The sequence below is a fragment of the Camelina sativa genome, chromosome 9 (assembly GCF_030686135.1).
Source record: "Camelina sativa cultivar CO46 ecotype springtype chromosome 9, ASM3068613v1".
Taxonomy (NCBI): domain Eukaryota; kingdom Viridiplantae; phylum Streptophyta; class Magnoliopsida; order Brassicales; family Brassicaceae; genus Camelina; species Camelina sativa.
The window spans coordinates 19,312,158-19,335,568 of record NC_141888.1 but is presented as its reverse complement, the minus strand read 5'-3'; the positions used below and the strand labels follow the sequence as shown (position 1 = coordinate 19,335,568).

Sequence of the window (23,411 nt, the reverse complement as noted above, 5' to 3'; positions counted from 1 at the left end):
TTTGAAACAAGCACCCTTTACTTGCAAAAAAACCGTACTCTCTGTCGTTTGCCTGGAAGAGTATTTTTTTTACCAAACATTTAGTGGAACGCGGTATGCGGTGGACAACTGGATCTGGATGTAATGTTTCTGGGTGGAGAGATCCTTGGATTCCTGCTCAGCATCCCCGACATGCGAATGGTAGGGGTCGGATACTACATCCAAATTTAATGGTTAACCATTTGATTAAATATGTCACAAAGGAGTGACATTTGCCTATTCTTCAGGAGATTATGGATCCGGAGGATATTCAAATTATTCAAAGTTTGGCGATTAGTAAAATTTTCAAGCCGGATCGGTTGGTATAACACTATTTGAAATCAGGGAAATATTTGGTTAAGTTGGGCTATAGACTTGCACATGAATTGGTTGAGGAGGTTGAGTATGGTCCGACATGTACATCTCTTCGAGCTCATGCTTGGACACTTAAAGTCGCACCAAAGGTTAAACACTTTTTTGGCAAAATTGCATCCAGTTCTCTCCCTGTGTTTCGACTGGCTCAACGTGGTGTCCAGTGCGATAAAAGGTGTAAAAGTTTGATAGTACGTATATTCGTGTAACATCCGCGAACCAAAATATGCGTTTTGGGTAGGGGTGTCGATCGATACCCTTGTAGCATCGATCGACACCACTTATTCTGGGTTCGTCGGGTTTGTTTCAATCGTCGATTTGGACCGGTTTGGTTAGGGAAAACCATTGAACCGGGTCTTAAAAGGGAGAAAACGACCTAGGGTCGTGTTTAGTTGTTGTGTCGCCGTTTTTCAGAAAAAACAAAGAGAGAAAAATTGTTCTTGAGGTTCTAGAGAGAGTTTGTGAGATTTCAAGGCGTTTCTGGTGAGATTTTGCTGTGGGATTGAAGATCCAAGGCTAGGAACGTGTTGGAAGGTTGCTAGGAGTGTTGGATTCGTTTCTGTTGGTCTAAATCTTCCTTCCAAGAGGTGAGTGCATGACCATGGCTTATCTAAGCCTTTGATTCCTTTGTTCTTGCTTGTTCTTGCTTGTTTGTGTGTTTTTCTTGCTTGGGATTGGTTGAAACAGGTTCCTACGGAGGTTTAGGGCTTGGGTCGAGAGTATTGGGCGATTTGGAGGAGTTTCGGAAGTGAGATTCGACTCTCGTTTTCGTGCGGATCGCAGTTGCAGAGGGAGTGTCGATCGATACCACTTGGTGTCGGTCGACACCAGAAAATTGGGCATCGATCGACACTGTGGGGTAGTGTCGGTCGACACCACTGAGCCAGTGTCGATCGACACTTGGCTGGTGTCGGTCGACACCTCCCTTCCAGTTAGTCGATGTTTGATTTCCTGGTTTGTGTGTTTGTTTGTTGCTTGTCTTGGAACTTTGGAATCATTGTTGCTTGTGTGTATAGCCCAGTAGATGGGAGGATTGCCTCACTGAGTGTTTATCAAATACTCATGCATCTCAATTTGTGTTTGTGGTGCAGGTAAAGGCAAAGTGTGATCGTGGAATCAAGGCAATGAAGAGGAGGATGTTCTAGGGACTCGATTGGATGTTGTCTGGCATTGCTAGGTTGCTAGAGATGGGTCATTAGAAACATTGCTAGGTTGCTGGTTCCTTGTTTCTTGTTGTTTGGATTGATTATTGTTGATGATTATGGTTATTGGTTTTTATTGGAGTATTATTGGATATTATGTTGGTGTTGTTATTTCCGCTGATGTTTGTGATTGTGGTTAGGTGGCTAGTGGGTATGGGACCACTAGTTGTAGTTCTATTTATTATATTATATTTATTATTATTATTTATTAAAAAAAAAAGGTCGGCCGTTTCATTTTGGTATCAGAGCCCTTACGGTTCTAGGTTTGGGTTCACTAGGTTTCTGTTGTAGATGTTTGGGATTGCATGTCTTGATTGATTATGTGAGTTAGTCAATTGTGTGTGGCATGGAGTCCTAGAACATCCTCTTCGAGCCGAGTGTGTGATTCCACGGTGAGTTTATGTTTCTGTGTTATAATAGAAATTGTTTGCTTAGCCTTCTGTTCATGGTAGTGCAGATGGTTAGAGAGGATGCTGTGACTGGTCGAGGTCGTGGACGCGGACGTGGTCGCGGACGTGGTCGTGGTAGGGGCAGAGCCCCAGTGGTTAGTGAGACCGAAGACCAGAGCGTGATAGCTGAGGGTGTTGGCGAGTCACAGGATGTTCCGGGGGATTCCGTGAGTGTGGCAGGAGGGGGCGGTGTTGATGCTCCAGTGGCCGGTGATGCTGGGGTCCCGGGTGTGGGAGTCCCAGCGGGTGGAGTCCTTGGTACTGACGTTGTGGCTATGCTAGCACAGTTGTTGGAGCGGTTACCACCTGTGGTGCCGGCTCAGGCTCAGGTAGTGCCACCAGTGGTGGCGGAGGAGCGGCAGCCAGTGGCTGCGGATGTGGGAGTTCATGCTCGTTATCTCAGCATGTTGTCAGAGATGGGTAAGTTACGTACCGAGCAGTTTCCGGGAGGTGTGGATCCTACTGCTGCGGATGCGTGGAGGACGAGGGTGGAACGCAACTTCCATACCTTGAGATGTCCTGAGGAGTTCTGGGTGGACATAGGGGTCTACTTTTTGACTGGAGATGCTGAGTTGTGGTGGAGATCTGTGGCTGCTAGGAGAGTGCAGCGGGAGATGACTTGGGCTGACTTCGTTTTGGAGTTCAACCGCAAGTATTTTCCGAGAGAGGCATTGGATCGGTTGGAGGTGCAGTTCCTTCAGTTGTCTCAGGGGACACGGTCAGTGCGGGAGCTGGACTTGGAGTTCAGTCGACTTCTGTGTTATGGGGGTCGAGCTATGGAGCCTGAGGAGGCTCAGGTTAGGAGGTTTATGAGAGCTCTACGTGATGAGTTGAGAGTTCACTGTAGAGGGAGGTATTATGCTACGCGTGCAGAGTTGGTGGAGACTGCAGCAGAGATTGAGGAGGATATCCGGGCACAGTCAGTGCCGGTTGCTCCAGCAGTTCAGCCTAGTAAGGCTCAGCAGCAGGGTGGTTCTAGTAGGGGCGGTAGGCATGCTCAGGGAACCAAGAGGAAGTGGGAGGCTACGCAGAAGCCGAGTGGTGCGGGTTGCTTCGGGTGTGGGAGCAAGGATCACAGGGTTGCTAGTTGTCCCAAGAGGAGTGTTCCGACTGCGGGGCCTCGGGTATGTTATCACTGTAGGGAGACAGGGCACATTAGGCCTTTTTGTCCTAAGCTACAGCCGGCAGCAGTGGCAGCGTTGCAGCAGGTGCAGCCTGGAGGTCAGCAGGTGGCACGGATTGAGCAGGCGCCACGTGTTTACTCGACAGTAGAGACTGGTGGAACCAGTGCCGGGGCGATCACAGGTATAATTTCTGGTACTTAATCTTTGTGAATTTTTGTAGGGTCAGATTTTATGTTCCTGTGATAAATTGTTAGGTTCTCAACACATGAGGTTTGTGTAGGGACCTTGTTGGTGGGCGGGTTTAAGTCCCACGTTATGTTTGATTCTGGAGCTTCGCATAGCTTCATTACTCCAGAGTGTGCAGAGTGTGCGGGGATCAGCGGGGATCCTGGTGAGCGTGCAGGAGTTGTCAGAGTTGCGGGAGGCGAGTTCCTGAGAGTGATTGGTCGAGCTAGAGGAATTGATATTCAGATCGCAGGAGAGTCGTGGCCAGCAGATTTGCTTATCAGTCCAGTGGAGCTGTATGATGTTATTCTCGGGATGGATTGGATGCATCGGCATATGGTGCATTTGGATTGCTATCGGGGTAGAGTGGAGTTTGAGCGTCCAGGAGGGAAGTTGGTTTTTCAGGGTATTAGACCGACTTCAGGGAGTCTCGTGATCTCAGCCATTCAGGCTGGGAAGATGATCGAGAAGGGCCGTGAGGCTTATCTGGTTACTATATCTATGCCAGAGTCAGTGGGGAAGTCTACGGGTAGCGGTATTCCAGTAGTGGAAGAGTTTGAGGATGTGTTTCAGTCTTTGCAGGGATTACCACCATCTCGGTCGGATCCTTTTACCATTGAACTGGAACCGGGCACGACACCGTTATCCAAGGCTCCTTACAGAATGGCTCCAGCAGAGATGGCAGAGCTGAAGAAGCAGCTAGAGGATTTGCTGAGTAAGGGATTCATCCGTCCTAGTGTATCACCGTGGGGGAGCGCCGGTATTGTTTGTGAAGAAGAAGGATGGGAGTTTCAGGTTGTGTATTGATTATCGGGGTTTGAACCGGGTCACTGTGAAGAACAAGTATCCTCTTCCTAGGATCGATGAGTTGTTGGATCAGTTGAGGGGTGCTACTTGGTTCTCCAAGGTAGATCTGGCGTCGGGTTATCATCAGATACCGATAGATGAGGCAGATGTGAGGAAGACTGCTTTCAGGACGAGATATGGGCAATATGAGTTTGTGGTGATGCCCTTCGGATTGACTAACGCGCCAGCAGCGTTTATGAGATTGATGAACAGTGTGTTTCAGGAGTTTCTGGATGTATCTGTCATCATTTTCATCGACGATATCCTGGTTTACTCCAAGAGTCCTGAAGAGCATGCAGTGCATTTGAGGGCGGTTATGGAGAAGCTGCGGGAGCAGAAGTTGTTTGCCAAGTTGAGCAAGTGTAGTTTCTGGCAGCGTGAGATGGGCTTTCCGGGTCACATTGTTTCTGCAGAGGGGGTTTCTGTAGATCCAGAGAAGATTCAGGCTATCAGAGATTGGCCTAGACCGCAGAATGCCACAGAGATCAGAAGTTTTCTTGGGTTGGCAGGTTATTACAGGAGATTTGTGCAGGGGTTTGCAAGCAGAGCACGTCCTATGACTAAGTTGACAGGGAAGGATGTTCCTTTTGTCTGGTCAGAAGAGTGTGAGGAAGGCTTTGCAAGCCTGAAGGAGATGTTGGCTACTGCGCCAGTGTTGGCTTTGCCTGAGCAGGGAGAACCCTATGTGGTTTATACAGATGCATCTAGAGTTGGGTTGGGTTGTGTTCTGATGCAGCATGGGAAGGTGATTGCCTATGCTTCGCGGCAGTTGCGGGTGCATGAAGGCAACTATCCTACTCATGATTTGGAGATGGGTGCTGTAGTTTTTGCCCTGAAGATTTGGAGATCTTATCTTTATGGTGCAAAGGTGCAGGTGTTCACAGATCATAAGAGCCTGAAGTATATATTCACTCAGCCTGAGTTGAATTTGAGGCAGAGGCGGTGGATGGAGCTTGTGGCGGATTATGATTTGGAGATAGCTTATCATCCTGGTAAGGCTAACACGGTTGCAGATGCTCTGAGTCGGAAGAGGGTAGCTTCGGCTCAGGAGCAGGAGATGGAGTCACTGGTAGGGGAGATCAGTGCTTTGAGCTTGTGTGCTGTTTCACAGGAACCGTTGGGTTTGGAAGCAGTAGATAGAGCAGATCTTCTGAGTAGAGTGCGGTTGGCTCAGGAGAAGGATTTGGGGCTGGTGAATGCCTCTAAGGATGTGGATTCAGAGTATCAGGTCTCAGATAATGGTACTATCTTGGTGCACGGTCGTGTGTGTGTGCCCAAGGATGAGGAGTTGAGACAGGAGATTCTGAGAGAGGCTCATGCGAGCAAGTTATCCATTCATCCAGGAGCGACTAAGATGTACCGTGACCTAAAGAGGTACTATCATTGGGTCGGGATGAAGAAGGATGTGGCTAGTTGGGTTTCGAGGTGTGATGTGTGTCAGCTAGTGAAGGCTGAGCATCAGGTTCCTGGCGGGTTACTGAAGAGTTTACCCATTCCTGAGTGGAAGTGGGATATGATCACCATGGATTTTGTGGTGGGTTTGCCAGTGTCACGGACCTTTGATGCTATTTGGGTCATTGTGGACCGGTTGACTAAGTCAGCACATTTTCTGGCCATTAAGAAGACTGATGGAGCAGCGGTCTTGGCTAAGAAGTATGTGAGGGAGATTGTCAGGTTGCATGGGGTGCCAGCGAGCATTGTGTCTGATAGGGATTCTAAGTTCACTTCGGTGTTCTGGAAGGCATTTCAGGCAGAGATGGGCACTAAGGTACATATGAGCACAGCTTATCATCCCCAGACAGATGGACAGTCTGAGAGGACGATCCAGACGCTGGAGGATTTGCTGAGGATGTGTGTGTTGGATTGGGGTGGCCATTGGGCAGATCACCTGAACATGGTAGAGTTTGCTTACAACAACAGCTATCAGGCGAGTATTCAGATGGCTCCTTATGAGGCGTTGTATGGGAGGCCATGTCGTACACCATTATGCTGGACTCAGGTGGGGGAGAGGAGCATGTTTGGTGCCAGTTTTGTTCAGGAGACCTCAGAGAAGATTCGGGTTCTCAAGCTGAACATGAAGGAGGCTCAGGATAGGCAGAGGAGTTATGCTGATAAGAGGAGGAGAGATCTTGAGTTTCAGGTAGGAGACAGAGTGTACCTCAAGATGGCCATGTTGCAGGGTCCGAACAGGTCATTGTCAGAGACTAAGTTGAGTCCGAGGTATATGGGTCCATTCAGAGTGATTGAGCGGGTTGGACCAGTGGCATATAGATTGGAGTTACCTGAGGTGATGCGTGCATTCCATAAGGTTTTCCATGTGTCTATGTTGCGGAAGTGTCTCCGTGAGGGAGAGGAGGTGTTGGCTAAGATTCCTGAGGATCTTCAGCCTAACATGACTTTGGAGGCGAGACCAGTGAGGGTTCTCGAGAGGAGGATCAAGGAACTTCGGAAGAAGAAGATTCCTTTGATGAGAGTCCTGTGGGACTGTGATGGTGTTGAGGAGCAGACTTGGGAGCCTGAGGCAAGGATGAAGGCAAGGTTCAAGAAGTGGTATGAGAAGCAAGCCGCGACTTGAGCTTGTTTAGCCTGGTCCCATCTGTAATCCGTGGCTGGAGCGGGAATGGAGTATTCCAGTCCATCTCTCTTGTTACTCGGTCGCTTGGGGTGGTTGGTTGTGCGACTCAGTAACAAGATGAGGTGGTGTTGGGGTACAAAGTTTCCGTGAGGCGGGGTTGCGAAGTTAAGTTTCCTGGAAAAAGAGTTTCCAAAAGTGGGAAGTTTCCAAAAGTGGAAAGTGCTAAATATGGAAAGTTTTACGGGAGTTAGAATTTGTCCATTTTAGCGGTGGGAAGCCTCGGAGGGGCTTTGTGGCCTTTGTGGCGGACTTTCGAGTCAGGGTGCATGTGTGTGGCGGTCTTTTTAGACAGTGTGTGTGGCCTTAGTGGCGGGCTTTTAGCCAATTGTGTGACCTTTGTGGCGGGCTTTTAGCCAATTGTTGGCCTTTGTGGCGGGCTGTTTAGCCAGAGTGTCTTTGTGACGGTCCTTCGGGACAGATGGTCTTTGTGACGGTCCTTCGGGACAGATGGTCTTTGTGACGGTCCTTCGGGACAGATGGTCTTTGTGACGGTCCTTCGGGACAGATGGTCTTTGTGACGGTCCTTCGGGACGAGTGGCCTTGGTGGCGGTCCTCTTTAGGACATATGTTTTGGCCTTGGTGGCGGTCCTCGTTAGGACATTTTGTTGGCCTTTGTGGCGGCCCTTGTGGCGTGTGTATGATCCTTGTGTGGTCATGAGGTATCCCGGTGAGGGGATATGTGGTTGGTAGGACATTGAGATGTTTCTACGCGAGCCACGGGAAGGAAACCTGGGTAGGGATAGGACTCAGACGTGTTCAGAATCGTTTGCTCGCGACTCTTGGGGGACTTAGGTTCTCCTAGTACTGCTATATTCAGAGACTTTGTGGCTCGGGAGTATGGTTGGTATATCGACTTCGGATGACGATCCGGGGGCGCGCTGTAGGGTGGCAACCCGAGAGACGAGTTTGGGCTTTTCCTTATATATTATGGCATGCGGGCTTAGGCCTGATGAGGAGCCAACATTGGCATGCAGACTTAGGTCTGATGATGAGCCGATGAAACTCAAGGTCTAGGCCTATGAGTAAAGGAAAGTCCAAAAAGTCAAGAGCAAATGACGCCTGGAGCGTGAGTCTATCGCCTAGAGGTGACCTTCTGTAGATCAGTCGGAGGAGTGCGGGCCGTGGAGACGGTTGCACGGGAGCCCTTGACTGATGGTTGTTTGAGATTCGAGGACGAATCTAGATTGGTGGGGGAGAATTGTAACATCCGCGAACCAAAATATGCGTTTTGGGTAGGGGTGTCGATCGATACCCTTGTAGCATCGATCGACACCACTTATTCTGGGTTCGTCGGGTTTATTTCAATCGTCGATTTGGACCGGTTTGGTTAGGGAAAACCATTGAACCGGGTCTTAAAAGGGAGAAAACGACCTAGGGTCGTGTTTAGTTGTTGTGTCGCCGTTTTTCAGAAAAACAAAGAGAGAAAAATTGTTCTTGAGGTTCTAGAGAGAGTTTGTGAGATTTCAAGGCGTTTCTGGTGAGATTTTGCTGTGGGATTGAAGATCCAAGGCTAGGAACGTGTTGGAAGGTTGCTAGGAGTGTTGGATTCGTTTCTGTTGGTCTAAATCTTCCTTCCAAGAGGTGAGTGCATGACCATGGCTTATCTAAGCCTTTGATTCCTTTGTTCTTGCTTGTTCTTGCTTGTTTGTGTGTTTTTCTTGCTTGGGATTGGTTGAAACAGGTTCCTACGGAGGTTTAGGGCTTGGGTCGAGAGTATTGGGCGATTTGGAGGAGTTTCGGAAGTGAGATTCGACTCTCGTTTTCGTGCGGATCGCAGTTGCAGAGGGAGTGTCGATCGATACCACTTGGTGTCGGTCGACACCAGAAAATTGGGCATCGATCGACACTGTGGGGTAGTGTCGGTCGACACCACTGAGCCAGTGTCGATCGACACTTGGCTGGTGTCGGTCGACACCTCCCTTCCAGTTAGTCGATGTTTGATTTCCTGGTTTGTGTGTTTGTTTGTTGCTTGTCTTGGAACTTTGGAATCATTGTTGCTTGTGTGTATAGCCCAGTAGATGGGAGGATTGCCTCACTGAGTGTTTATCAAATACTCATGCATCTCAATTTGTGTTTGTGGTGCAGGTAAAGGCAAAGTGTGATCGTGGAATCAAGGCAATGAAGAGGAGGATGTTCTAGGGACTCGATTGGATGTTGTCTGGCATTGCTAGGTTGCTAGAGTTGGGTCATTAGAAACATTGCTAGGTTGCTGGTTCCTTGTTTCTTGTTGTTTGGATTGATTATTGTTGATGATTATGGTTATTGGTTTTTATTGGAGTATTATTGGATATTATGTTGGTGTTGTTATTTCCGCTGATGTTTGTGATTGTGGTTAGGTGGCTAGTGGGTATGGGACCACTAGTTGTAGTTCTATTTATTATATTATATTTATTATTATTATTTATTAAAAAAAAAAGGTCGGTCGTTTCAATTCGTCATCCAAAATTGTATTAAAATAAACAAATATTGATAGTACGTATATTCGTCATCCAAAATTGTATAAGACAAATAGAATAAAAGTCCTTACCATCTTCATCCAACATAATTAAATTAAAATATTAAAAAATGAATAAACAAATACTGATAGTATGTATATTCGTCATCCAAAATTGTATAAGACAAACAGAATAAAAGTCCTTACCATCGTCTAAGTTGCGAAGTTGTAATTTGTGAACCCTGTAATTTGGTAAACTATGTTAGACAATGAAAATCAATAAAAAAATTTAAAATAATACGATATATATTGCTCATAGATGTGAAAATAGTCAGATAGGTGAAAGTAGTCGAAGATATATCTTTAGCATTATATAAATATTGTACTTACACATTGATTTAGTTTGTCTATCCATATATGAAGCGTAGTTAAATCTAGCGTTATATGAGTTTCATTTGCAAGTATCTTTTAGATCATAGCAATCTGATCATTACTCATGATATACTGTTTTCTTTTGCTAGCAAGGTTTTCTGATCTCTTATAGTTTGTATTTGTCTCTTTGGTGTTCATGATTTTCTAGCATACTTAAAGTTTTGATTTGATATAGGATACCACTTAATATACATCTTTATATAAAATACATATGCTCTATTTCCTTACGGTGACAGGTAAATATTTCTTTTTTACTTTTGGATTAGTTTCTTTTATTTTCTTTTGCTAAATATTTTTTTTAACTTTTTTTTTCTAGTGTTTAACTTATACATGTGTCAAAATCTAAGATTGTTAAACTTAGACATATGTCAAAATCTAAGATCGTTAATTTGACACATGTCGCGATCATGTTAAGCAATAATCTTGACACATGTTGACATTTTATCGATACAATTGACACATATCACGATTTCGTTAATGAGTAACTTTGACATCAAGCTTTATATAATAAGATATATATAAGGACACATGCTTACCCAATTAGTTTTCTAATATAGACGAACTAAATTACTTTACATTAATTAAAATAACTACACTTAATAATAATATTCAAATTTTATCTTTTAAGCGACATTATCTTATTGCATTTTTTATCTTATTATATAAAGTATGGTTTCAAAAGTTACTAACTCACCAGATCGTGACACGTGTCAATTTCAAAAGTTACTAACTTTTCAGATCGTGACAAGTGTCAATTTTACATAAATTTCTAATTTAAAAGAAAAAAATCTTACTAACTCACCAGATCGTGACAAGTGTCAATTTTACACAAATTTCCAATTTTAAAAGAAAAATCTTAAAAAGAATCAAGAGAAAAAATATATTTCTACATGTAGTTTATGATGGGGATATTTTATGATAAAGATACGTGTAGTCTCTAATAGTTTCTACATGATAAAGATACATGTAGTTTCTAAAGAAAATCTTTCTACAATAATTATATTTATACAAAAACAATCATACGTTATATTGAATTCTTGGCCTAATCCTAAAAGAAAAAAATATATATTAAGATATGTAGTCTTTCATATCTTTGTCATATATATAGAGAGAGGAAGAGGTCATTTCAATGTATCGAACTCAATTAAAATTTTCAAACATGAGTACTAGAGATGAAAACTAAAACTGTGAAAAGAATGAAAAGTCACCCAACAAAAAAAAAAGAACTATTATGAATAATGATCAGATTGTTATGATGGAGAAGACGCTTAGAAATAAACCTTATATGCGGCTAAAACTAACTACTCTAGAGCAGAGCCGTGCCAAGGTTAATAAGTATAAGAAGCAGACAAAAATAAAATGTCTTGGCTTAAACAAAAATAAATTTACAAAAATTAACCACATCCTCTCGTAACCAAAATAATTAAAGAAACAAACTAAAACAAAATATTGGTTCTTAAACATTTGTTTTCTCTTTTTCTCTCCACAAAATCTTTAAGCAAGCTTTCAAAATCAACTTTTCCAACCAATTCTATTTCGATGGATTAAAATAGATAAGAACAAAAGATTAAAAAAATTGAAGTGCATGTCATATGTGTTTCTTTAAAATTTAAGTGTATTTTAAAAGTAGATCGTAAACTGAGCTCATATTTTGTTTCTAACATTGTAAGAATAATTTATAAACCCATCATTCCATATTTATATAATTTTATTAGAGATAAACTATACATGTAACCTTAATAATATGCCCTAATTATTATTTTCAAAATTGAATGCCCGAAGCGGCTGCTTCTTTTTCTATAACTGTTGCACGTACGGCTCCGCAATAGAGGCATGGGTCAACAAACTAAATCAATGAGTAAGTGTAAACTCATATTCAGCTTCACATACATATTTTTTCATCATTGACTAATATTATTTTACAATATATAGAGACTAGCAAAACTTTTTTTTTAATTTTTAATTTTCCAAAACAAGTTATAACTAGCAAACATTTAGACCCATTAAATTTAACCAAATATATCTTGGAAAGGAATCTTACAGAAAAGGATAATTGAATATATTTTTGATGCCAATCTATTTACTAGAGGATGTATTGACAAAAATCAAGATTATGCTCTAAAACAAAAATGAAGATGTCTCCATAATATATTTTATATTATGAAATTCAATATCCTTTACTATAATAATTATACAATTAAATAAAATTGCATAAAATAACATTATTGTATAAAAGTGTATTGTTCTTTATTCAGTAAACAATAAATGAGAAGACAATGACTTAGTGACATGTAATTATCTTGAGGCTTTGGTGTGGAAATCTGAAAGTCTTAAACAAAGTGGAAAAGAGTTGAAATTTTTGATTTGTTGTTAACAAGGACGAGTTGTGGTGCAACCATCTCGACAACCTACAACTTACTTAGATGACTTATTGTCACGGTCAACATCGTTTTAAAACAATATACGAGCATATAATTCAATGTTTGCTTTTACATCAATGGGTGGAAAATTTGATTACGATATCAATTCAAGAAATGGTCCTTTTACTTTTCTTATGCATGGTGAGAATTACCACAAACTTGGATCTCTACTACCAGTCGAAGGAGATCTACCACGTTTTGACAGCTATACGTTTATGATACCGCTCATGAACTACAAAATCGTTTTAATGCACTTGCCAAAAGAAAAAAAACAATGAGTTGAATGAAAGTATTCTCAGCGGATTGATTGACATGCTTGACGAATACAATGAGTTAGCTAAAGTGTTCAGAATTGCTAGAGATAGATACGAATCCAGAACAATTGAAGAATACTTAATCAGATTAGTCAAAAATAAAGAACGTGGTAGACAATTTGACATTCCACAAGGAGACGAGATAGCTGGACTTATTGTGGGTAACATGTCTATTCCAAATTGTGAGAGAGATATAATAGTGCATCCAAAAATGGAACAACCACAATACATCAACTCTTTACATCCATGGTACATGTATCTACAATATCGTTTATTGTTTCCAAATGGTGAACAACATTATATAGAAAAACCTTTCCATATAGAGAAGGATATACTACGAAGAGATCATCTGTTACAATCTGAGAGTATTATGCATACGCAGCATACCAAATACATTCAAGATTGACATCTCCAGGAACAAAAATTCTTTCAGGTCGTCTTTTCCATCAATATGTGGTTGATGCATACAATGCTATTGAGCAAGAATGTATGAACTTTTATAAAAAAATTAGAGCAGATCTTTACAATAATGTATATGATGCAGTTGAACAAGGGGATGCAGATGCAAAAAAACTAGGCCAAGAAATAATTTTACCATATTCGTTCACAGGCGGACCGCGATGCATGGTAGAGAATTATCGAGATGCAATGGCAATATGTAGACGGTATGGAAATCCGGACATTTTCATTACTAGAACATTAAATCCAAAATGGGAAAAAGTGAACAAACATATGAAAAAGGCGAGAGATGAGAATGCAAATGAGAGACCTGATACTGAATGTCGTGTTTTAAAATGAAATTGGGAAAACTCCTTAAAGACTTACAAGATGGAGTCTTTTTCGGCTTTATTACTGCAGGTACAAATATAATTTATTATCAGATATTATCTTTTGTTATATTTGATAAAGATGTAGAAAAAATCATTGGAACAATTGCAGAAATCGTAAGAGCTACAAATTATAGAAATTTTTTTATTGTATGAATTAATATATTTAGACTTGAAATTCAATTAACTATTATTATGTTGTTCATATAAATAAAAAGTAATTTGGGCGAAAAAGAATTAGAAACGTTTCCACTTGTGTGCATTCAATTGTTGGTAATACTTATTTAATTTGTTCAAGATTCAAGTTAAAAATGTTTGATTTTGATGCATCATATCAAACTTTTACATTCTTGGAGATTATAGACCAAATAAAGGTATATATCATATATATATTATATAGAAGTTTTCTATAAAAAACCCCCAATAAGAACACAAAACGAATTCATGTTTACCCTCTAAATTAATTAGAAGTTTTCTAAAAAAAAGCAATAAGAACACAAAAGGACAAATTTAAGTTTAAAAACCCAAATGACTCCCACAAAACTACGATCTCTGCAGTTAGGACAATGAGAAACCTCTTTGAATTCTTCCCACTTCTTCATAGTCAATTCCCCCACATAATTGCGCCTTCAAAATTAGGATAATACTCCAGTTTTTCCTTCCTCCTTAAATCATTCTCCTAAATGTCCCTTCCTTTTCACTTCTCTCTATCTCCTTCGGTCTCATGATTTGAACCAACCTCTCCTGCACAAGTAGTAGATATCATAACATATCGTCTCCCACGTTTTGCTTGATTCTCATGTTCCGGCTATGCCAAAAAGTTATAACAATTGAAGTTACAATTACGTAAGAATCCTTTTTGGAGTTGTTTTGTCATTACATGTGGTGGTTTCTATGTGCAATGAAATCAGCCATTTTGATGATTGTCAAATTTTAATCTGTATCCCTTCTTCCCCTTGTGTTAACCATCATCAATACAATACAAGTACAAGGGTGTTTCTCTCAAGTGTTGACACCTCAGCTTCAACATTGAAGCAGGTGTTGACACGTTAGTATAAAATTTATATCCAATCAAATTATAACATTAATATAGCTCAACTAATTTTACTCCTACGTGGACTAAAGAAAAGAAAATAGAAGCGTCTGATTGTTTTGTCTTCTGCTTCTTCGTTGTTGTTTTGTCTGAAAGAGAGCGTTTCTTCGATTTGTTCTTCTTCTCTGTCGCCGTTTTTATTTTTTTCTCTCGAACCATTGGATTTGGTTCTTCGATCTGATTCCACTGTTATTGCAAATCGCGCTCCAAATTCATCGGATTTGGCGGCGTATCTCTTGCCTATCGATGTACCTGTTCAGATACACACAAAAATTTGTTACTGAACTGCAGGTTTTTCTTCGATCTACCAGAATCTATGTGTTTATGCTCAATTTCTTCTGCCTGAATCGAAGGCGATGGGTTTCTTTCTTCTGGTGCTTGAAATTTGCAATTTGTTTGTTGTCTTTGTTGGATTCATCAAGATTTTGTAGTCTGTTATATTGGGGAATAATTGAATGTAGAGGATTATTCCTAGAAACAAAGAAGCACCTGAAGCAGAAGGGTTTGATATGATCACTCAATCCTCAGAATGGGTAAACAACAAACTTGGTAATACAAAGATACCTCGAACCAAGGACATACTGGTGAATGGCTACACTGTTAAAGTTAAGTTTTGTGATACGTGTTTGCTTTACTGTCCTCCTCGCGCCTCTCACTGTTCCATCTGTAACAGCTGTGTCCAAAGATTTGATCACCATTGTCCATGGGTTGGCCAATGCATCGCTTTAGTAAGTCCTCTAAACAACCTTTTCCTTTTGAATCTTCTGAAACAAAAAGTGTAAGTAGGATCTATTGAGATTTATAAACGGCGGTCTTTGCAGTGAGACTATCCGTACTTCATCTGTTTCATATCAACTTCAACACTCCTTTGCTTGTACGTCTTTGTCTTCTCTTGGATCAGTATGCTTGATTTACGCGGCAAGATGTTGTTAGTGGTCATCGCAAACGACTTCGTCTTTGTTGTTCTCATCCTCTACTGCTTCGTCGTTGTTTGGTTTGTCGGCGGACTCACTGTATTCCACCTCTACCTCATCTACACTAATCAGGCAAGATCCTTGATGTAGTACTTTCAGTATCAATTATTATCAATCCACAATTTGCATTAATCAACACACCAAGAATACACAAAATGCTTAATCTATTCTTAATCAAGTAAAAGGTTCTTGTGTCACTACTTATCTAATCAAAGTCACTCAAATAAAGTAAACAAGACAATGCAAACTCAAGGCAATAGAACACAACTAGCAATAATACTGAAAATCAAGAATTTACAAGAGAACCTTGGGCAAGGTAATTGACTTGGGAGATAGCTAATCAATCCTAGATGTCTAAGTAACAATCAAGAACAATCCTATGGCTAGAACACTTATGCAAATCAATTCATTTCCATGATAGAGATCCTATGCTAATCAAGTGATAATCAACAATTTCCAAAGGTAATCACAAGACAAACATGCATTAAGAACAAGTTCAAATACCACTAAGCACCCTAATCATCAATTTCCATTGGCTAGGAATGCAAAGCTCTTGAAAAGTTTGGTTCAGGAATTTCATCAAACACCTTGTGGGCATGGAAATCCTAATGTCTAAACTTAAGCTTGATCAAGGCTATCTAGCAATATTATCACTAATCAAGATAGGAAATGCATAAAATAAACCCTAGACATCAAAGATCAACCATCTATCTCCCTAATCTACCAAGCCCAAAGTTCTTAAAAGATCTACTCACTAATCATCATGATCACACAAAGGAAAGAGGTTTGTCTTTGTGAAATCATAATAAAAGCTTGTAGATTAGGAGATTAGAAAGACAAATTGCTATTAAAACTGGAATTCCAAACCAAGATTCAACAAAACCAAGTATGGAAAAGCTTAAGAACCCTAGGTGCTACTAAACAAAAGATAAGATAAGATATGAGTCTCCTTAATAGGTTTAGAGTATTTATAGGAGAGTAGAAGAGAACCTAGGTCAACCCAAAACAAACTGGGTCAAACCCGGGTCAAAAATAAAACAAGCTCGGTGTGAACTCCATCGGCCATGGCTTGGCCGAGTGGTGTGGCCGCGTGTCTTCCCTCGGCCTTGGTTTGGCCGCGTGTGGTGGCCGCGTGTGTCTTCGCACCTTCAACCATTTGAACTCCATCGGCCAAGGCTTGGCCGAGTGGTGTGGCCGCGTGTCTTCCCTCGGCCATGGTTTGGCCGGGTGTGGTGGCCGTGTGTGTCTTCGCACCTTGGTCCATCTGATCTCCAGTTCTGGCTGTATATACGCTCACTAAAACAGGTGTAACTCCTTACACACACATCCGATTGTCCTAAAATCACCTCCATTGCAAAGCTTACTCAATTTCCAATAACTTTGGTGAAGAACTCCAGAGCTAAATCCCAAGGAAAGGTCTTCATACGAGTCGATCTTTGAGGGACTGCAGACTGGTTCTGAATCATCAATCATCTTGTGTGCATCCAAATGTGTGTCTTCCATTATATTGCTAGTTCTTGACTTATTTAGCTCCAAAGCACATTTTCCTTGCACATCTCTACTCCAACACCTGAGATACCAAACTTGATGCAAAATGCAACCTAAACAACCTAAATGCTCATGAATATGCACAAAACAATGAATAATTAAGCTTTAAAATCACATAAAAACACAAGATATCAATCCTTAACCTTACTCTTGTTGCTCTGTTTGTTGATCTGTTTTTGCAAATTTGTTTCTTTAGTTCGCTTGTAATTTTGACTCTTTTATTACTATTTTGCATACAACTTATGAGAATTTCATACCGATATGACAAGAAAGAAACCCTTATGAGTTGTTCTTTGCCAGAATCTCACCTCCTATGATCAACTTCAGAGACTGGACTCCAGAATAAACTGACATAGAGGTTGGATCCATTGCATCTGAGCTAGACCAAACCTTTGGACCCCGAGTAGATAAATTGATAACGAAAATCAATACGCAACACGAAATCAATATAGAAATGATAAAACGATACAACGTTCATAAAAATGCAGCAACGTCATCTCACCAGCAAGAATCTCAAAGAGAGAAACAAGCTAAACGATGAGGCTCAAGATCTTAAGAGTTTACAAATCCATATATATTTTTTGATAAGATGAAAGAGAGCTAACACATGCTCTATATAATACTACTACCGTTAACAGTGTTAATGTTTATTTAACCGCCGTGACGTTGACGTCCTCTGCAAAAACCGACACTTCCAACTTCATAGCTCATAGTACAGCTCACCATTCACACGTGATTTTATTCTTCTTATCTTCTTCACACGTGCTAATTGCCAGCTTTCCCATACTATATCATAGCTTCCCCGGTTGAAGAACCTTGTCCACAAGGTTCAAAGGCTGGAAACTTCCTCTGCAAGTCAAAAAGATATTCCCAAGTGGCATCACCTTCGGTCTCGTTCGTCCACTGAACCAAAACCTTTGTTGCAGCACGTCCCTGTCGCTTAACCATCTTCCTATCCAAGATAACCGCAGGTTCCTTGAGTAGAAAATCAGTAACCACCGACGGTAGTTGAGTCGAAGTGAGCACATTACCTACTGCTGCCTTTAACTGAGAGACATGAAACACGGGATGCACCAGAGAACCTTCAGGCAACAGTAGCTTGTATGCGACCTTACCACAACGATCAACCACCTTATAAGGGACAAAGTACTTCGAAGATAACTTCGGACTCTTACGAACCACCACTGAACCTTGACGATACGGCTGCAACTTCACAAAAACAGAGTCACCAATAGCAAATTCCCTTTTAGAATGATGAGAATCAGCAAACTACTTCATCCTGTATTGAGCTCGTAGCAAATCGAATTTCAGGATCAACAGCATACGTTCCCGCTCCTCCAGACTTCGAGCTACAACAGCCACCTTCGATTCACCCGGTAAGTAAGGAAGGTGGATTGGTGGTGCTTGACCATAAACCGCTTCAAAAGGACTAATTTGAGTTGCAGTGTGAAAGTTCGTATTGTACCACATCTCAGCAAAAGGTAACCATGGACACCACAGATGAGGCCGATCACTGCACATACAACAGAGGTAAGTTTCTAAACAACGATTCACCACTTCAGTCTGTCCGTCGCTCTGCGGATGATACGCACTGGAGAACTTCAACTCCACTCCTTGCAGTGTAAACAATTCCCGCCAAAACGTGCTAAGGAAAACCGTGTCACGATCACTAACAATGGTGTGTGGACATCCATGGAGTTTATAAACTGTATCAAGGAATGCATGTGCCACTGTCATTGCTGTATAAGGATGTGCTAGCACCATAAAGTGAGCCGCCTTCGTAAGCCTATCCACCACAACAAAAATAACAGTCTTACCAGCAGATTCGGGCAACCCATCAATGAAATCCATAGAAATGTCGGTCCAAATGGCTTCAGGGATCTCTAGAGGTTGCAATAAACCCGGATAAGCGGCTGTGTCATACTTGCACTGTTGACAAATGGAACAACTTCTTATATAGTTCTTAATGTTGAGTGCCATTCCACGCCAATAGAACAATCCTTTAACCCTTTGAAACGTAGCGTCTCTGCCTGAATGACCCCCATAACCCGAACAGTGCATCCACTGTAAGATAGAGTCACGAAGCTGTGGATCATTTGGTACAACAATCTTGATCTTTCTCCTTAACATAGATTGTACCCACGAAAAGTGCTTCTTAGCATTTGGATTCGAAGAGAGCTCTTCAATAAGCTGTTTTAACTCTGCATCAGTCTCATAATGACTCTAAATATTCTTAAGCAAATCACATTCGAGAACTGACATTGCCATATGAAGGACTTCAGCACCCTCCACACAAGAGAGTGCGTCTGCAGCCACATTATCCTTCCCTTGTCTAAACTGAATCTCATAGTCGAATTCCAACAATTTGGGAAGCCACTGTTATTGGATTGGAGTATTCAACCTTTGCTCCAGGAGATATTTGAGGCTTCTTTGGTCCGTTTTGATGACAAAGTGATTTGGTAGCAGGTAATGACGCCATTTCTGAACTGCAAAGACGACAACTAAGAGCTCCTTCTCGTAAATGGACAAGTTAAGCTGCTTACCCTTCAAATGGCGGTTTATAAATGCTAGAGGATGACTTTCCTGCATCAGAACTGCTCCAATTCCCTTAGTGCTAGAATCAGTTTCAACCAGAAACGGTTTATCGAACTCAAGAAGAGCTAACACCGGTGCACTGCACAATGCATCCTTCAAGTTTGAAACGCTTCCATAGCTTCTTTTGTCCATTCAAAAGCATCTTTTTCGTGAACACTGCTAAGGGTCGTGCAATCGTTCCAAAGTTCTTAACAAAACGTCTGTAGCAACCTGCTAAGCCCAAAAATCCTCTTAATTGTTTGACATTAGCAGGCGTTGGCCACTCAGCAACAACGTTGACCTTGGCAGGGTCCGTCGATACCCCACCAGCAGCAATAAAATGCCCCAAATACTCAACCTTTGGTGTGGCGAATGCACATTTACTCTCCTTGGCAAACAATTTGTTCATACGCATAGTATGAAAGAGTTGTTGTAGATGACTCACATGGTCCGTCATTGTGGAGCTGTAAACCAAGATGTCATCGAAGAAGACTAAAACAAACTTGCATAAGAACTTCTTGAAAACAGAGTTCATCAAACCCTGAAATGTTGCAGGTGCGTTCGTCAAGCCGAAGAGCATAACAAAGTATTCGAAATGACCATTGTGCGTCTTGAAAGCCGTTTTATGCACATCCTCAAGTTCCATCCTAACCTGATGATAGCCAGCCCTTAAATCAATATTAGAAAACACTGCAGAGCCTCCCAACTCGTCCAATAAGTCTTCTATAAGAGGAATTGGAAATCTATTCTTGATAGTCAACCCGTTCAAGCCCCTATAGTCCACACATAATCTCCACGTTCCATCTTTCTTCTTCACTAACACAACTGGAGAAGAAAATGGACTCGAACTCACCCGAATAGTACCAGCTTTCAATAAGTCCTGAACAATCTTGTCGATCTCATCCTTTTGGTAAATGGCGTAACGATAAGGTCGTTGATTAACTATATCAGACCCTTCCTTCAGAACAATTTTTTGGTTGAAGTTATCTCTGAATGGGGGAAGACTAGTTGGTTCCTCAAAAAGATCGGAATATGTATGCTTCAATTGCAATACTGCAGCATTATTAGCATTATCATTATGACTTGCTTCCACAGCGAACAACATCATATCCTCTTGTTTTGTGACTTTTTGTTCACTAATCATTGAAATTTGAACCACTTCCTCTTGACTTTTATTGAACCTCGATGCTTTCACCGTTCTAACAGCACCAGGTTTAATACCATGAAGCAGGATTCTCTGATTTTTCCACTAGAATCCCATTTCAAGCTTATGTAAATTCCATGTCATATCTCCTAAAGGAGCCAACCACTGGACACCGAGAACCATATCACAACCACCCAATGGTATTATCATGAAGTCATCCTTGAAAGGAGTACCTTGGAATGACCAGTTAAACTGTGATACCATTCCTTGCACTCCAAGTCTACTACCGTCTGCAACAGTCACTCTAGTTATCCCTGCAGATTGTACTTTCACCCCTAGAGATTTAGCCGCATGAGGGTCCATGAAATTATGAGTTGAACCGGTATCCAGCAAAATAAACATTACCTTCTTCCCATGAGTTCCCCTCACCTTGAGTGTTCGATAGTCTTGTACCCCTGACATATCCTTCTCATTTTCCTCCACGTTAATGATCTCCAAGTTCTCCCACTCACCATTATCTTCCTCTACTTCAATCATAAACACTTGAGACTTTTTGTGCTTCAAGTAGTGCTCGGGGGTGGACTTTTCATCACAAATATAACATAAACCCTTGGCTCGCCTCTCGCTTATTTCCTCTTGAGATAAGAATTTCCTGTTTTTAGGAGCTTGAAAACTAGTCACTTCCGAGTTAACCTGACTTGTTTGCTTAGCTGGAACATGAGTTTTCACTGCAGAATTCCCCGTATACGACTTTGCAGGTGACCACCCACTGCTTTTCTGTTGAGGGTGAGCCCTTTCATACAGTCTTCCCAACACCAAACATTGTCGAACTGATTGAGGTTGAAACATACGAATATGCACTTGGGTGTCCAACCTGAGTCCCGCTAAATAAGCTCACATCAAATACTCTTCTAACAGCGTCAATCGATTCCGGATCAACTCAAACTTCTGATGATAGGCAACGATCCCATTTGTCTCCTGTAGTTGTTTAAGCTGAGCGATCGGATCATCCAGCACATCTTCAAAACGTTCCTGCAACAACAACTTATATGACGTCCAATCTTGCATCACATTTCTTCCCAACGGAGTTTGGACTAAAGATTGGTGCCAAGCTGCTGCATGACCATCGAAATGCATCGCTGCCATTTTCACCTTAAAATCTCCTGTTGTAAAGTCAAGAGAGAAGAAATCTTCGACCTTAAAAAACCACTCTGAGATGCTTTCACCATTGAACCTAGGGAAATCAACCTTTCCAACTCGAGTTAATCCAGAGTAATGATTCTGATAACCCCCTCCATCTCCTCTGTTTTGATAACCCAATCCTTCTCCTCTGTTTTGATATCCAGATCCGTCGCCTCTGTTTTGGTAACCCGATGCTTCACTTCTACCACGATCGGAACTCTCCATCAAATGATCCAGTGTCGCTGATACTACCGATGAATCCCATCCACAAACTTCTTTCCCAATGGCCTTCTTGTTGAGAGCAGGTTGTTGTCCAGACTTCATATTTACCATTTCAAACATATCGGCAATGTTTGCATCAATTTTTTATTTTGTTCAACAAGCGCAACCTCTAAAGCAGAAGTGCGATCAAGTACCTGTGCAATCTGAGATCCCAGAGCATTCAAGGTTGTTTCTGCTACCGGAACCACCGATCCACTCTTTCCCACCATTTCTTCAACTCGAGTAAGCTGAGATCTCGTTTCCACCGCCATAGTTTCCAAGGATTCGTTTAGCTCTGATACCACTGATAACGAAAATCAATACGCAACACGAAATCAATATAAAAATGATAAAATGATACAACGTTCATAAAAAACGCAGCAACGTCATCTCACCAGCAAGAATCTCAAAGAGAGAAACTAGCTAAACGATGAGGCCAAGATCTTAAGAGTTTACAAATCCATATATTTTTCGATAAGATGAATGAGAGCTAACCCATGCTCTATATAATACTACTACCATTAACAGTGTTAACGTTTATTTAACCGCCGTGACATTGACGTCCTCTGCAACAACCGACACTTCTAACTTCACAGCTCATAGTACAGCTCACCATTCGCACGTGATTTTATTCTTCTTATCTTCTTCACAGGTGCTAATTGCCAGCTTTCCCATACTATATCATAAATATGATATGGAAATGGAAATTGGCGGTTGCAAAAACAGCAAGGGCGGTTTGCTCCTCCAGACACTGGAGTATGACAACAGAAACATCGAAGAAACTGACAAAAAGAAAGGTCTAGGTGAAGGAACAATTGAGACCAACAACGTGTTTCCCGTCCCAAGGATTCAAGAGCCCGCATATTTAACAAGAAAATCGAGTGCTGATGTGAGATCTCACAAAAAAAAAACATGGATCACAGAACATAGATCTTTTGTAGAATCTTTGCGCCTGTGAAAAATGCTTGATTACTTGTGTAAACTATACTCTACCAAAGTAAGAAAAAATATATTTTTTAAAAAAAGGAATCTCAGATCGACTCGGTGTATATATATTCGGTATATGTCTGTCACAACTTTGTTTCTCTTTCTCTCTCAGCCGCATGAAGCAAACCTTGTGCCTTGTTTTGTGTGTTCTCTTCCTCATTTTAGACCATGGGCATTGGTTGTCCTTCATTTTTGGTCCCCCAATTATAATAGTAATATTTTGAAAAGTTCTTATTCTTAATATGAGCATTAGTGTCTATTTGTCAAGAACATTAAAAACATGTCCTCATCAGAATTCTCTTGTTTAAAACACTGTATTAGGGATTGGACTGAGACTCAAAAACAGATAC

General features: G+C 41.3%; 1 pseudogene; it reads left to right on the top strand.

Annotated features, from left to right (window-relative positions):
- Positions 1 to 95: 95 nt before the first annotated feature.
- Positions 96 to 23,032, top strand: LOC104715280 (putative protein S-acyltransferase 2; annotated as a pseudogene).
- Positions 23,033 to 23,411: the final 379 nt, after the last annotated feature.